Source organism: Delphinus delphis, chromosome 5, assembly GCF_949987515.2.
Source record: "Delphinus delphis chromosome 5, mDelDel1.2, whole genome shotgun sequence".
Lineage (NCBI taxonomy): Eukaryota > Metazoa > Chordata > Mammalia > Artiodactyla > Delphinidae > Delphinus > Delphinus delphis.
Window position 1 is genome coordinate 44,892,483 of NC_082687.1, and position 13,052 is coordinate 44,905,534.

General features: G+C 41.4%; 1 protein-coding gene across 1 annotated transcript in view; it reads right to left on the reverse strand.

The window, feature by feature from the left end:
* Positions 1-13,052, reverse strand: part of FRAS1 (Fraser extracellular matrix complex subunit 1) — a 464,038-nt gene that overhangs the window by 178,834 nt on the left and 272,152 nt on the right. The window lies entirely within an intron of this gene.

Consider the following 13,052-nt stretch of genomic DNA (forward strand, 5'->3'; position numbering starts at 1 on the left):
AAAAAGTGTATGGATTTATCCACGTGGCGACTGGAAACGGGTTTCTCTATGTGTATACCAGTCTATCTACTGAAGTCTCTGTGTTATTACTACCGGTTTAAATGAGAAATTGTTGTATGAAAGGTAACTAGTGATGGCAGAAGACATTAAAACCACAGCAAAGAACCAACAATCCAAGAAAACTCTGACACACAGCAGCTTTCAGTGTGAACTTTTCTGGGGCGAGGAGAGGGGTCCCTATGTTTCTGTTCCCCTCCCCCTTAGGCTTATTATGCTAGAGTAGGCATATTAGGAAAACTAAGAATACTACAGTGTAAGTATACGAAGGCTTCTGTGACCAGGGACGGAGATCTCAGGTGTCCCCTGAGAAAGAAAACCAACACACCAGTGGTTCGTCTTTCAGGCACGACCAGGGAAGACCTTTCCACAAACTGTCAGCTTCTAAAACGCCTTTAAGATTCAAACAAAAGTAGAATTTGGCAAAATCAGTAGTACCTAGCAGGGAGCCCTTATCAATTTGTTAAATGAAAGAAAAAAAAAACATTGGAGTCAAAATACTAGGAAATTGTGGGGAATTCGGAGGCCCATGAGAAGCTTCACCTGGACCGCACCACTTGGTTCTCAAAATCCACTCCAGGCTAAGAGGAACAGGGCACTACTTGGCTGTGTGCGTGGCAATTTACAGCGGCCTTGTCAGTACAGTTTGAGAGAATGAAGAGAGAAATCTCCCCATGGCCAGCCAGATGTATTAATTATACAATCTAAACATAGTTAAGAGGTGTTAGGAGCCCATCTCCAGGCGCTGCAGGAGGTGACTGACTATGTGTCCCAGGGAACTGCTACGACACCGGTCACTTGACGCACAGTAAAATCTAGGGGCATATTTTCGAAGAATTAAGCTGATTGGGAAGCAAGTCTTGAACTCCTCTTGGTAGGTGGTGTCATCTGACAAATCCTGATTCAGATCCTTGCTGGACCCACACTGGTAGGAGCACAACTGTCAGAAACGGTGTCCTTAAAATGCCAGTGTTCTCAGAAAGGCCTCTCAGAAAGGTTCTCAGAAACCGCAGAGTGAATTCTTCTGTAATCGTCCTCACCCCACCTTCCACTCCCATTCCTCCCCACAGGTGATGGATGTCTGGAACGAGTTCACAGGATCCACTACAGGAAGTTTATACTGTCACTGCTTAATTTGTACCAGGACCACAGTTACTAAAATAGGGGAATTGAGTTTCCAACCCACCAATCTAGCAGCCTCTGCAAGGATTAACGGCCCATCATAAAAGCCCCATCTGTGCAGGAAGGCATTTGCATCTGACCTTCCTGTCTGTAATCAAAAAAGGAGGCTAACCTCAAATATGTCTAAATGGTGAGCATGCATCCATTAATTGCTTAAAAACAGAGCCTATTCTGAAGCCCGTCTCTCAGAGTCCTCCCATAGCTTCTCAGTAAGTAAATCCTTATTTGTCACTATTTCAATTATAGTAAAGAGTCTTTAAATAAAAGACTTATTAAGGATGACAAGGAGAGGAGAGGGACCCAGGATACATTTAGGTGTAGTCTGTTTCAGATTACTGGTATATAATAAACATGTGGAGGGGGAAGGGCAGGTGGACTTCCAGTTGTTTGTGTGTGTGCCTGCTTGCTAACAAACCTGGTGAATCAGCACTTTAAACAAAGTAAGGAACACACTATAAGGGAGCCTGGAAATGGAGTATCGACTCGAGCTGAAATAAATGCACTTCTTGTTTTTAAGCAAGCAGAAGATTCCATTTGTTTTCTAAATATGCACAGCATGCATACATACTAAAAATGTAAATACATAAAGAATTAATATTTTGACTCAGCAGCGGCAATATCCTCTAATATGTCACCCTGCAGCTGTGAGGAAATTATATGTGGTCATCACCATGTGATGTTATGTTCAAATCACAAAGGCTCTGCTTCAAGGATCAGTGAGGATTACGCACAAGCGTGATGGATGGAAGCACACGGCAGTGAAATGACTTATTTCACATCTTTGGAGCGAAGTGAAAAAAAGCTTGAAGATATTAAAGGAAATGTGTACTGGTGAAGCAGTGGCTTTGGATGTTGGTTTTATGGGGCAGTGACTCCTTAGCTGATAAATAATGGACCTATAAAGACAATTTTAGACACATAGTGAGATTTTTAATAATGTCCTATCAGTCGATTAGGTTCTTAATGAAATCACATTACATGTGTTTGGAAGCTGTTAAAATAATCAGCACTTGTATCTGCTCCTCATCGGGTGAAAAAGGAATGATTCCGTGCTGAAGCTCTGGGTCCTTAAAGTGTGTATAGACTGAATTCTGATGCCACTTTTAAAATTGACAGGGTTCTACTTGTGAGACAAGTACAGCAGGAATCTAGAAAATGTTATTATGTCATATGTTTATGAATGGCAGAAGAAAAAGAAGGCTCCTCTCTTCCCCTTTTGATCATCACTTTGGTCCTAGCCCACCCATGAGGTCTTTAGAAATCACGTGTTCTTTTTAGGGTTAGGGTTTAGGGTTAGCTCTGAGTTAGTACAAAAACAAAACAAAACAGACAAACAAAACTTCCCATTTTTTCAGTGTCTGTGGCTATTGTTTTACCCTGAAAAAACCAATCATCATCAACAACAAAACCTACTACAACAGATTGGCCTTAGCGTTATAGGACAGTGATTTCCACCCAGTGTTGACAAACTTACAAATGTGGTGAGAAGGCTGCAGTAGGACCCACGGAGACAGACAGCTGGAAGAAGGAGTGGGTGAGAGGCAGTGTCAGATGTAAGAGCAAGGCTCTCTCCTTAGTTCTAGTGCCAGTTCTTGCTGCCAACAAGGAAACATGAGCACCACTCCTGCCTTGTACCTGACCTCCCATCAGTTTATGTTTTACTCTTGCCTTACCTCCAAAATAGAAAAAAGTTCACTTCGATCAACATTTATGGCATGTGAGTTGGGTGTGAGGCACTATGGAAGTTGCTGCTGGAGATAGAGCACTGAGTCAGAGTCAGACCCTTCCCTCAAGATGCTCATGACAAGGTCCAATGTCAGAAGAAAGCCACACTTAAAATGCAATTAATGTCTAAGGAGGACCAGAGAATATTTTATCCAAAGGGAATAAGAGGGACTTTAACTTTGCAAGATGTGGCAATGATTAAAATACGGAATAGGGGTGGGAAGGAAGCAGGTGTAACTCAATTTTGAATTACAGTTGATCCTTGAACAATGCAGGGGCTAATCTGAGTATAACTTATAGTCGGCCCCACCCCCATCCTCTGCATCCTCAGATTCAACCAACCATGGACCATGTAGTACTGTAATATATACTAGTGGAAAATATCTGCATATAAGTGGACCTGTGTAGTTCATACGCACATTGTTCAAGGGTCAACTGTACTCAGTTTTGAATTACGCTGATTGAAAAAATCAGTAGTGGATGGACAAGAGAGTCAGGAGAAGGAAGGAAGGACCTGGTGGGGGAGGTTTCTTTGGAGGTTTCTGAGTATGTTGTTCCTGTGGATCAAATGTCCAGAAGGTAGACAGATAGAAATGAGAGTCTGGAGATGATGACCATGTGTGGACTTGAGATAGACTCTAAGGAGAAAACAGAAATGAGCATTGGATCAAGACACTAAGGTCCTAAAGGAAAGGGGGTCAGGGAGGAAGAATAGAAGGAAAGATAAAGAGGGAAGGAAGGAGATGAAATGAGTAACCAAAAGAGGAAATAACTATTGGGCTAGACCACCTCTTGAGGGTGATGGGACAAAGCAGCTCTGGATCACAGATGGAGGAGTTCCCCCGGGCCAGGGTGAGGGAGATCCTTTCTCAAAGGAAGCGATGAGGAAAACGGTATTTAGAAGAAGATACAGAGACATCTGCGGAGAAAAAGTGGGGGAGTTTTTTTGCTGTTGTTGTTTTTAGGAGATTATGTTAATCTTCTAAACACAAAAGAAAGCAAAGATGTCAACTGATCCGAGTGAGAGTTGAGTTGAGGGAAAGTATAGTGAGTACACATGGAAAGGTCATGGTGAGCAAGGTGACAACGCATCAAAAAGAGTTGTAAGTAATACAATTGCTGAGAAGCAGAGAAGGTCCTATTGGAACTAGATCGGATGATGAAGTCTGATGACGGTGTTCACACGCGTGCCCTCTGTAGTGGCACTGCTTCAAAGCCCAGGTCTACTGCGTTTTAGCTGTGAAACACTGAGTAACTTGGTTAATGTCTCTCATCCAGTCTCTTGGGTTGTAAAATGGAAATGCTACTAATCATAGGACTGACCTCCCAGGGTTGCAGTCAGGATTAAATGAAATAATGTATGTGAGGAGCTGGTACATAGGAAGTGCTCAGTAAACATTAGTGATTATTCTTTATCTGTGGCAGGCCCAATCAGGATTGACATTGATACTGATGGTCATACTTACATCTAAGTCACTATTTTTGCCCCATTACATGTAAACACAGAGATTTACATGTGTGTAAGAAAAGTAGATAAGTGTAGCCATAGCAATTTTGCTGTCTCTAGTACTTAAGAGGATAGCCTATGAGCCTAAATTCAGTTGTGTTCTTTAAGCATGAACACTCAAAGTCTTCTCTGCAATTCAGCTCCTGGCCTGTAGTTCTTATGAAGACAACAGCAATTGTAACTTCATTGGGAGCCCTGCCAAGTGGAAAACTTGTAAGTAAGGTCATTTCTAAAGCTATATAAGATATTGTTTAGGAAAAGTCACATGAAGGAGAAAATACAAGTTCTTTTTTTTAATTTAGGAAGGTCTCAATTTAAAAATAGGTCATGTTCTTTTTTTTTTCTGAAAGTAAAAGTTCAAAGAAAAGAAATGCCTTGAAATATTCAATCACCCTTCAGCAGACATCGTGGTCCCTTAAATAAAACACAAATTCAGAGAACAAGGGAGAGACAATCACTGAAAGTTCCAGAGAGAGACTGGATATGCAACTCATAGTTCAAGCAATAGGAGACAGGGTGACAGATGAGAAATGAGAAAAGAATGTGCATTGCCGAAAAAGAAGATAAGGAAAATAAAGGTGTTAAAAAAAAAAAAAAAGAAGACACAAGAAAATTGAAAAAATATAGAGATAGAAGAATAGGGCCAGATGGAATGAAATAGAAGGTGAAAGAGAAGAGATAAGAAGCAAAAAAAATGAGTCACACTAAGAAGATCCTTGATGTAATTAGCATAGGATGCACTGGAAGGGGATTCAAGTAGACCTTAGGGCACCAGAATCAAGTCATTCCTTTGCCCGACATTTCCTGATCACCATCTATGTACTGGTTAGGCACTGCACTGAGCTCTTAATCCCACTTCCACAGGAAGGTTTCTTGGGATGATCAAATGAAAAAATAAGTGAGAAAATGCTTTAAAAATTATAAAATGTCAAGAGCACAACATTATTGTTATTAACAATAACATGAAAAACAGACCTCGTCCCAGTCAAAGCCTTGGAAGTCATACTTAGTTTACCAAGCAGTAACTCTACCTCCTGCTGGTTATTGCCCATATCCACAACAGGAAAACGGCCAATCAAATTAAGTTACACAATGGACATATGGATATGGGGTGGGGAGTCAGAGAAGGGTGGGGGATGAACTGGGAGACTGGAATTGACATATATGCTATGTAGAAAATAGATAACTAATGAGAACCTACTGTATAGCACAGGGAACTCTACTCAGTGCTCTGTGGTGACCTAAATGGGAAGGAAATCCAAAAAAAAGGGGGATATATGCATATATATAACTGATTCATTTTGCTGTACAGCAGAAACCAACACAGCATTGTAAAGCAACTATACTCCAATAAAAATTAAGTTACACAAACATAATGGAATGCTATTTAGCCATTAAAAATGACAATTATGTGGATTCTTCCAATTATTTGCCAACACATGGAAATACACAAAGTGATATGAGAAACAACAAAGAAATACAGGCATAACTCATTTCCTTGCACTTTGCTTAACTGTGCTTTGCAGATGATTGCTTTTTCTTTTCTTTTTTTTTTTTTTAAAAACAAACTGAAGGTTTGCGGCAACCCTATGCTGTCAAATGATGGTTGGCATTTTTTAGCAATAAAGTTTCTTTTTTTTTTTGGCCACACCTCACAGCTTGTGGGATCTTAGTTCCCCGACCAGGGATCAAACTCAGGCCCTTGGCAGTGACAGCGCGAAGCCCTAACCACTGGACCACCAGGGAAGTCCCAATAAAGTATTTTTAACTAAGGTACGTACGTTTGTTTTATTTGTTTTTTTTTTTTTTTTTTTTTTTTTTTTTTTGCGGTATGTGGGCCTCTCACTGTTGTGGTCCCTCCCGTTGCAGAGCACAGGCTCCGGACGCGCAGGCTCAGCGGCCATGGCTCACGAGCCCAGCCGCTCCGCGGCATGTGGGATCCTCCTGGACCGGGGCACGAACCCGTGTCCCCTGCATCGGCAGGCGGACTCCCAACCACTGCGCCACCAGGGAAGCCCACGTACGTTGTTTTTTTAAGACATAAAGCTATTGCACACTTAACAGACTACAATATAGTGCAAACAATTTTTATGTGCACTGAGAAACCAAAAACCTCATGACTTGCTTTATTGCAATAGTCACTTTATTGCAGTGGTCTGAAACCGAACCCACAACATTTCCGAGATATGCCTGTACATAGCTGCTGGTTACAACTGTGAAAAATGCATGTATATTAAAACAGATAAACAACAAGGACCTACTATATAGCACAGGGAACTCTGATCAATGTTACATGGCAGCCTGGATGGGAGGGGAGTCTCGGAGAGAATGGATACATGTAGGTGTAGGGCTGAGTTGCTTTGCTGTGCACCTGAAACTACCACAACATTGTTAATTGGCTATACTCCAATATAAAATAAAAAGTTTAAATATTATTTTAAAAAATGCATGTATGTAACCACTGAAAAAGATTAAAGTACATGTGGAGTGATATAAATTATTAAAATTTAGTATGCATTAATGTCTTCATTTAAAGTTTATTTATTTATTTACTAAGGGTATATAAAATAAAAATACATGGCAATCTAAAACAGCTTCCAGCACTTAAAACAGACCGGCAAGTTCTTGCAACTTTCCCCAGTAGCGCCTCTCCAAACCATCTTGTCATACCAGTCCCCGATGATCTACCTTTTAATCTACAATCAGAAAACTCTTCTTGAATCCCTATTGTTGTAACCAACTGTGTTTGTCCTCATCCTAGGTTCCTAGGTTCAAATCTTGGCTCTATCTTCCAACTTTTCTCATTTTGAGTAAATGACTTAAACCTTACTTAGGTTCAGTTCCTTCATATGTAAAATGGAGATAACATTAGTACCTACCTCGGAGGATCATTGGTAGTATTAAATGGCAAAATGCATTCAAAGCAACTAGCGCAGTGCTTGTCACATCATAAGCCCTCAGAACTGTCACCTATTATTAGAAACTCACAGAGAACATGAGCTAGTCAATGCCAAGTGCTAGGTAATTGGTAGAAACAGTCAGCGTGCCTAGGAATTACAACGTGGGAGATGCCAAAAGGAAGCTGGTCCTAGAAGGGACGGAATCTGAGCGAGGCCACGAGGGACGGATGGGTAGGATTTTGATGATGAAAATAAGGTAGTAACTGCTACACGTTTTAGTGTGTGCCTCTTTCCTTCTTTCAGCTTACAGCCCCAGGAGCAGCTACAGCAAGATGTAGAGCAGTGCCAACCCACTTTCCCCACATGCAGAAACTGCTATAAAACAGAACTGGCTCCCACCTCTCTGGCTTCAAGTCAGAATATCTGGAGGCAGAGAGCTGTGCACTGGCTCATGCAGGGCTCTTTCCCAGTCCTTAATGATGTTCAATTTGAACTGTTTTGTTTTGTTTTTTTCATTACTCAGTGTTGCAGTTCTATCACCTTATTCCAAAACAAGGATTTGTTGCTCTTTTAATCTGTGCATTTCAACTTTTTCACCATGTTTTTCAGGCTCCTCTTTCAGAAATGAGTGACAATGAATGGGGAAAACTGTAGAAGGGACTCAAAAAGTTTTGTTTTCTTTTTAATGATTTGGAAGAAAAATGTTAACAGGTCTTCTAATCAGTCAGCTCAGGTTTGGAGAGCAAACACTTCTCAGACCCAATGCTAGAGGATAATTACGGATTGCTCTTTGATGCTCTCAGCAGTCAAGAGAGTGGCAACCCTGAGAATTCTTGGGGCCCCCTCTGCTTGCCCACAGAGAAGAGAAGGGAGGAAGAAAGGACGCGAGGGAGGGACGCACTGAGGAATGGAAGGAAGGAAGTCCACAATCTGAGTATAGGTTGAGTATTTCATTTTACCTTTAGGGAGTGCCAACAAATTGTCCAACATATTAACATCAGCTAGTGCAGGGCTTCTCAAAGATTGTTTTGCAAAGCACTGGTTAGCCCTGTGAGAGTCTATAATAAATCGAAGGAAGGGGTCTGCAGTGAAATGTCTGGCAAATGATGGGCAGCCTCCTTCATCTCAGAGATTCACAATGCACATCTGCTTATTTAAGGTTTTGAGAAATTCTGAAATAAAGCTGCTTAACTTTATTTAACTGAGAGTTTCCTAAATTTATTCAGCCATGAGACATTTTTGCATGTAACACCTATTAACCATTGCTTAGAGCTCAACTACCATGGAATACAATATGAAAATTCTCAGAGCAATATTTCTTTACTGTCACTTGTCTTCTTTTGCTTACATTCTGGCACAGATTTATGAAGAAAACAAACCAGCATTTAAAACAGAAGTGCATAAAAAAAAGTTTAATCCCCTAGAGTTCTACCGTTCTAACAAATCAGCTATTTAAAATTTTGCAGTCTTCATAAAAAACAAACCTACGGTTACTAAAGGGGAAGGCTAGGTGGGATAAACGGGGAGTATGGGATTAAAAGATGCACACCACCATGTACAAAATGGATAAACAACAAGGATTTACTGTATAGCACAGGGAACTATATTCAATATGTTGTAATAAACTATAATGGAAAAGAAAAAAAAAATATAGATATATACATATATGTATGTTCAGCTGAATCGCTTTGCTGTATACCTGAAACTAACACAATATTGTAAATCAACTATACTTCAATTAAAAGTAAAATATATATATAAAATTATGCAGTCTTCCCCTCTACAATATTACTCTAAGTATTATCTCCTTTTCTACGTAAGAATTAAAAAGTACAACCTTCCCATTAGACATTCCAGAAAGCCCAAGGCATTTTTTTAATGCATCTTCATTTGGATATTTCTCCTTCATGTTTTCTTTTTAATTCTCGCCCTCTTCAATGAACAGGAGAAAGGTTTTAGCTGAGAAAGACAAACGGAGGGAACACCCCAGGCTTTGAAATTTGGGGAAAACTTTGTTGAGATGCAGGCAAAATATAAAGAACAAAAATCTATGAAGACAAAACCTGGTGTTTTTCACCCCAGTTCATTCATCTTTGCTGAAAGCCTTCACCTCTGGCCTATTCTCACAAACTGTATATTTGCTTTGATAGACTTGAAGGGAAAAAACCCCACACGTATGACATCTCCACATGTCATAACACATTGAGGTTATTGGACCTGTTCCCAGGATGTGTTTATTCTTGTCTGTGTGATAGATTAGATGTAATTTTCTTCCTTAAACAGCTAAGTGCAATTAAGAGGTCTCTGATGATGATCTCAGGTACAGCTCAGATAGAGAATAAATCCTGTGAGTACATGCTACCACCCTGCAAAGCTCACACACGAGAGAGGGAGCAGAGAGGGTGCTTCTCCAGGGCTTCCACTGTTAGACCTTCCCAAGGATGATGGAAATACACTCTACTGACCGCACTGCAGGGGTGAATTACCTTCTGCTTTGTCTATCACTAGGGCTCCTCCCAACACCTTCCTGAGTTTAGATAAAAGTCATTGAAATGCTCCAGGAGGTTATACAACTGACTGAAGCAACACCTCAGCTAAAAAAAGAGTTCCAGGACCTTAGGTTTAGGGTAAACTGAAGATAGCAGATAAGCTCATGGTGGCTATATTCAGCAAGGACTTAGACTTTCACCGTCCTCCTGGACAGCTACCCCAGATGCCCAAGGGTCCAACCTGCCCAAGCTCAAACACATTATCTTCCTATTTTGGCCCTTGGTAAATAATGCTCCCATTCGTCGAACTTACTTGGCCAGAAATCATCCCCCAAATTCCCTCTCCCTTAGCCTGAGGGCTAAGAGATCACCAACTTCTTCTGCTTCTATTAGGTTGAACCATATAAAAATTGCCAGTATTTGACCAGGTTTTGCCCACAAAACAGCAATGCCCCATAGGTCAACCTAATGTATAATTAACGCTTATTGAAGCCATGCCTCTTGCTTTTCATCCCCTCAGCACTTTTCTCATCAAAGGGCTTCATCTCTCATCTGAATTCTCACAACTCCCTCCTAAAGGTCTTTCTGCCCCCAGGCCTTCTTCTACACAATCTTCTGCAGATCTTTCTCTTTGCAGAAATGTAATCATAACATTTCCCTCCTTAAAAACCTTCAAGAGATCCCCACAGCCTTGATAACAAAGCATGTTCTTCTTAAACAGAACATACAAAGGCCCTGGTGACCTGCCTTGCTTCCTTCTGCTTCAGGTCACAGCACCCCCGTACTTGGGGCTGGCATTCTACTTAACTCTTTGCTGGTGCCTGAATAGAAAATATTCTTTGGCTTGTCTTCTGGAATGCTCTCCCCTCCGAATCTCCAAACCCCTCCTAATTCTTACTCATGTTTCCAAATCATCTCAGTTATGACATATTCCAGAAAGCCTTCAGTACCCAGCCAGCACTACACGCACACACACACACACACACTCCAGTCTGGGTTAGGGTGCTGTCCCACAGGCTCATCTCATAGCCACAGTAATAACATATTCAACACATATCTCCTCCCTTCACTATACAGTACATTTCTTGAATGCAAGCACTTTATCTTATTCATCTGGGCCTCCCCTGAGCCTAGCACAGTGCCTGGTATGGAGCGTGTGCTTAAAAAATGCTTGATGAAGCCATAAACGAATGAATGCATTACAGTGTTACAGAGAGAATTGGGATGTGTTTGGAAAGGGCATATATATATATATATATATATATATATATATATATATATATATATATGTAAACTTTGGGGTCAGTGCACTTCTCCGAAAGATCAACAACCGAAATTACCCGTCAAATTTTTCTGTAACAAATATTGTTATGCCATTCTCAACTCAACAAAGGATTTCCAAGCACTAGACAACGGGTTACCTTATTTAAAACCTTCACTTAATATACCTAATCTCAGGACAGCCAAGGTGTGTCCCTTCCAGCTTATTTTAGTGGAACCTGCTCATCTAGGGCTGGGGACTTTCAGAGTCATTTAGCCTAGTCCCATGGTCCTTTATTCTAGTGGTCCCTTATAAGCCTTAAAAAATTAATGCAATTCCTAATCACCTACCTTACCATCAGAGGGCTCTGGACATTGGAGGGAACAGAGTTGATTAGAAGTTAAATTTTTCCAATCTCCTTATATAAACATTTATTTATAAAATATGTCCCAGCATAAAATTTTTAGGGTCCACATGCAGAATAGATTGGAAATAGAGAAGCCATTATGAAGGTTCAACCTTCTAATGTCTCTCTCTCTGACTATAATCTCTTCTCACTACAATCCATCTTCCAAAAAGCTTGAGGATTTCCTGCCTATGACATAGTCTTGGTTATCACAGTCACCCCTAAAACTCTCATAGCCCTATTGCCCACAAGAGTCAGTCCAAATTTTTCAGCCTAGAACTTTGGGTTCTCTATACCCTGGTTCCAACTTAAATTTTCCAACCATTTCATCTAATATGCCTTAATTCAAACCACTGTCCTTCAGCCAGGTTGGACCACTCTCACTGGCCATGAATGGCCCACATGTTCTACCCCCTGCGCTCATCTCCTGGTAGAACCACATCTGGAAAGCCTGCTTTGTTTCCCTCTGTCTAACAGAATCCTAGCTATTCTTCAGGAAGAATTTTAGGCCCCATCTCCTCCACAATGCTTTCCAGATCTTTTATTTCTCCCTCCTCTGAACTCCTACAACCCATTCTGCCTATTGATGTTATTATCCATAAATTGCTTTGTACTATTTGTTAGCTGTACATGTGTCTTTGGTTTACCTCCTTAAGTAGCCTGGAAGATCTCTGTGACCCCTCAAACAGCAACTCAGCACCCTGGACTCAGTCGATTCTCAAAAAATATCCACTAATGTGCTTTAACCATGTTAGGAACCTCTTACTAGCTGCTCCTTTGTATCCTAAAGTAAGAATCAGTAGCTGAACTCAAGCTTACAAACTATAATACCAGTTAGATCCGCCCTTGCCAGATTCCTCTTCAAGGGGAGGCACTAATGCCCCCTATTTGCCCACTTCCCAAGTCAATCCTGACTACACTGGCAGGACTGGCAAACAGCTCACACCCTACAGCGGTGGGGTATCACGTTTGTCTAAAGACTGGAATCTCTGAGCTTCTACTTTCCATTGCCTCTAAAATGTCTGCATTCTCAATAATCGGGTTTTGCCCTGCATCCCAGCCTGTTTTGGCTGTAGCCCCGCTCTCGACAGTTCAGTCTTCCTAGGGTATAGATCTTGGACCCTAAAGTCTTTTTTTCTTTTTTGGCTACACCGCACGGCTTGCGGGATCTTAGTTCCCTGACCAGGTATTGAACCTGGGCCCTCAGCAGTGAAAGCTCGGAGTCCTAACCACTGGACGGCCAGGGAATTTCCTCTAATGTCTAGTCTTTAGCCAAGGTCATGTGCAAAAAGAACTGGATCACCCAGGACCATGGCGCCACGGCCACACTTGAAGCGCTATAATTGACTTGCTGTATCGAAGGGGCCTGCTTGATACTCTGATCTAGACAACTGGTCATACCTCCTCCCTGCCCAGGAACAAGCCCTACAGCCGGGTCAACCCCTCCAGCATGCATCCAACTGGATTTCTCAGCTTTCCCACTTGCCCAGTAGATCCCAGAATGCCCCCCAGTCAAGCCCTTCAG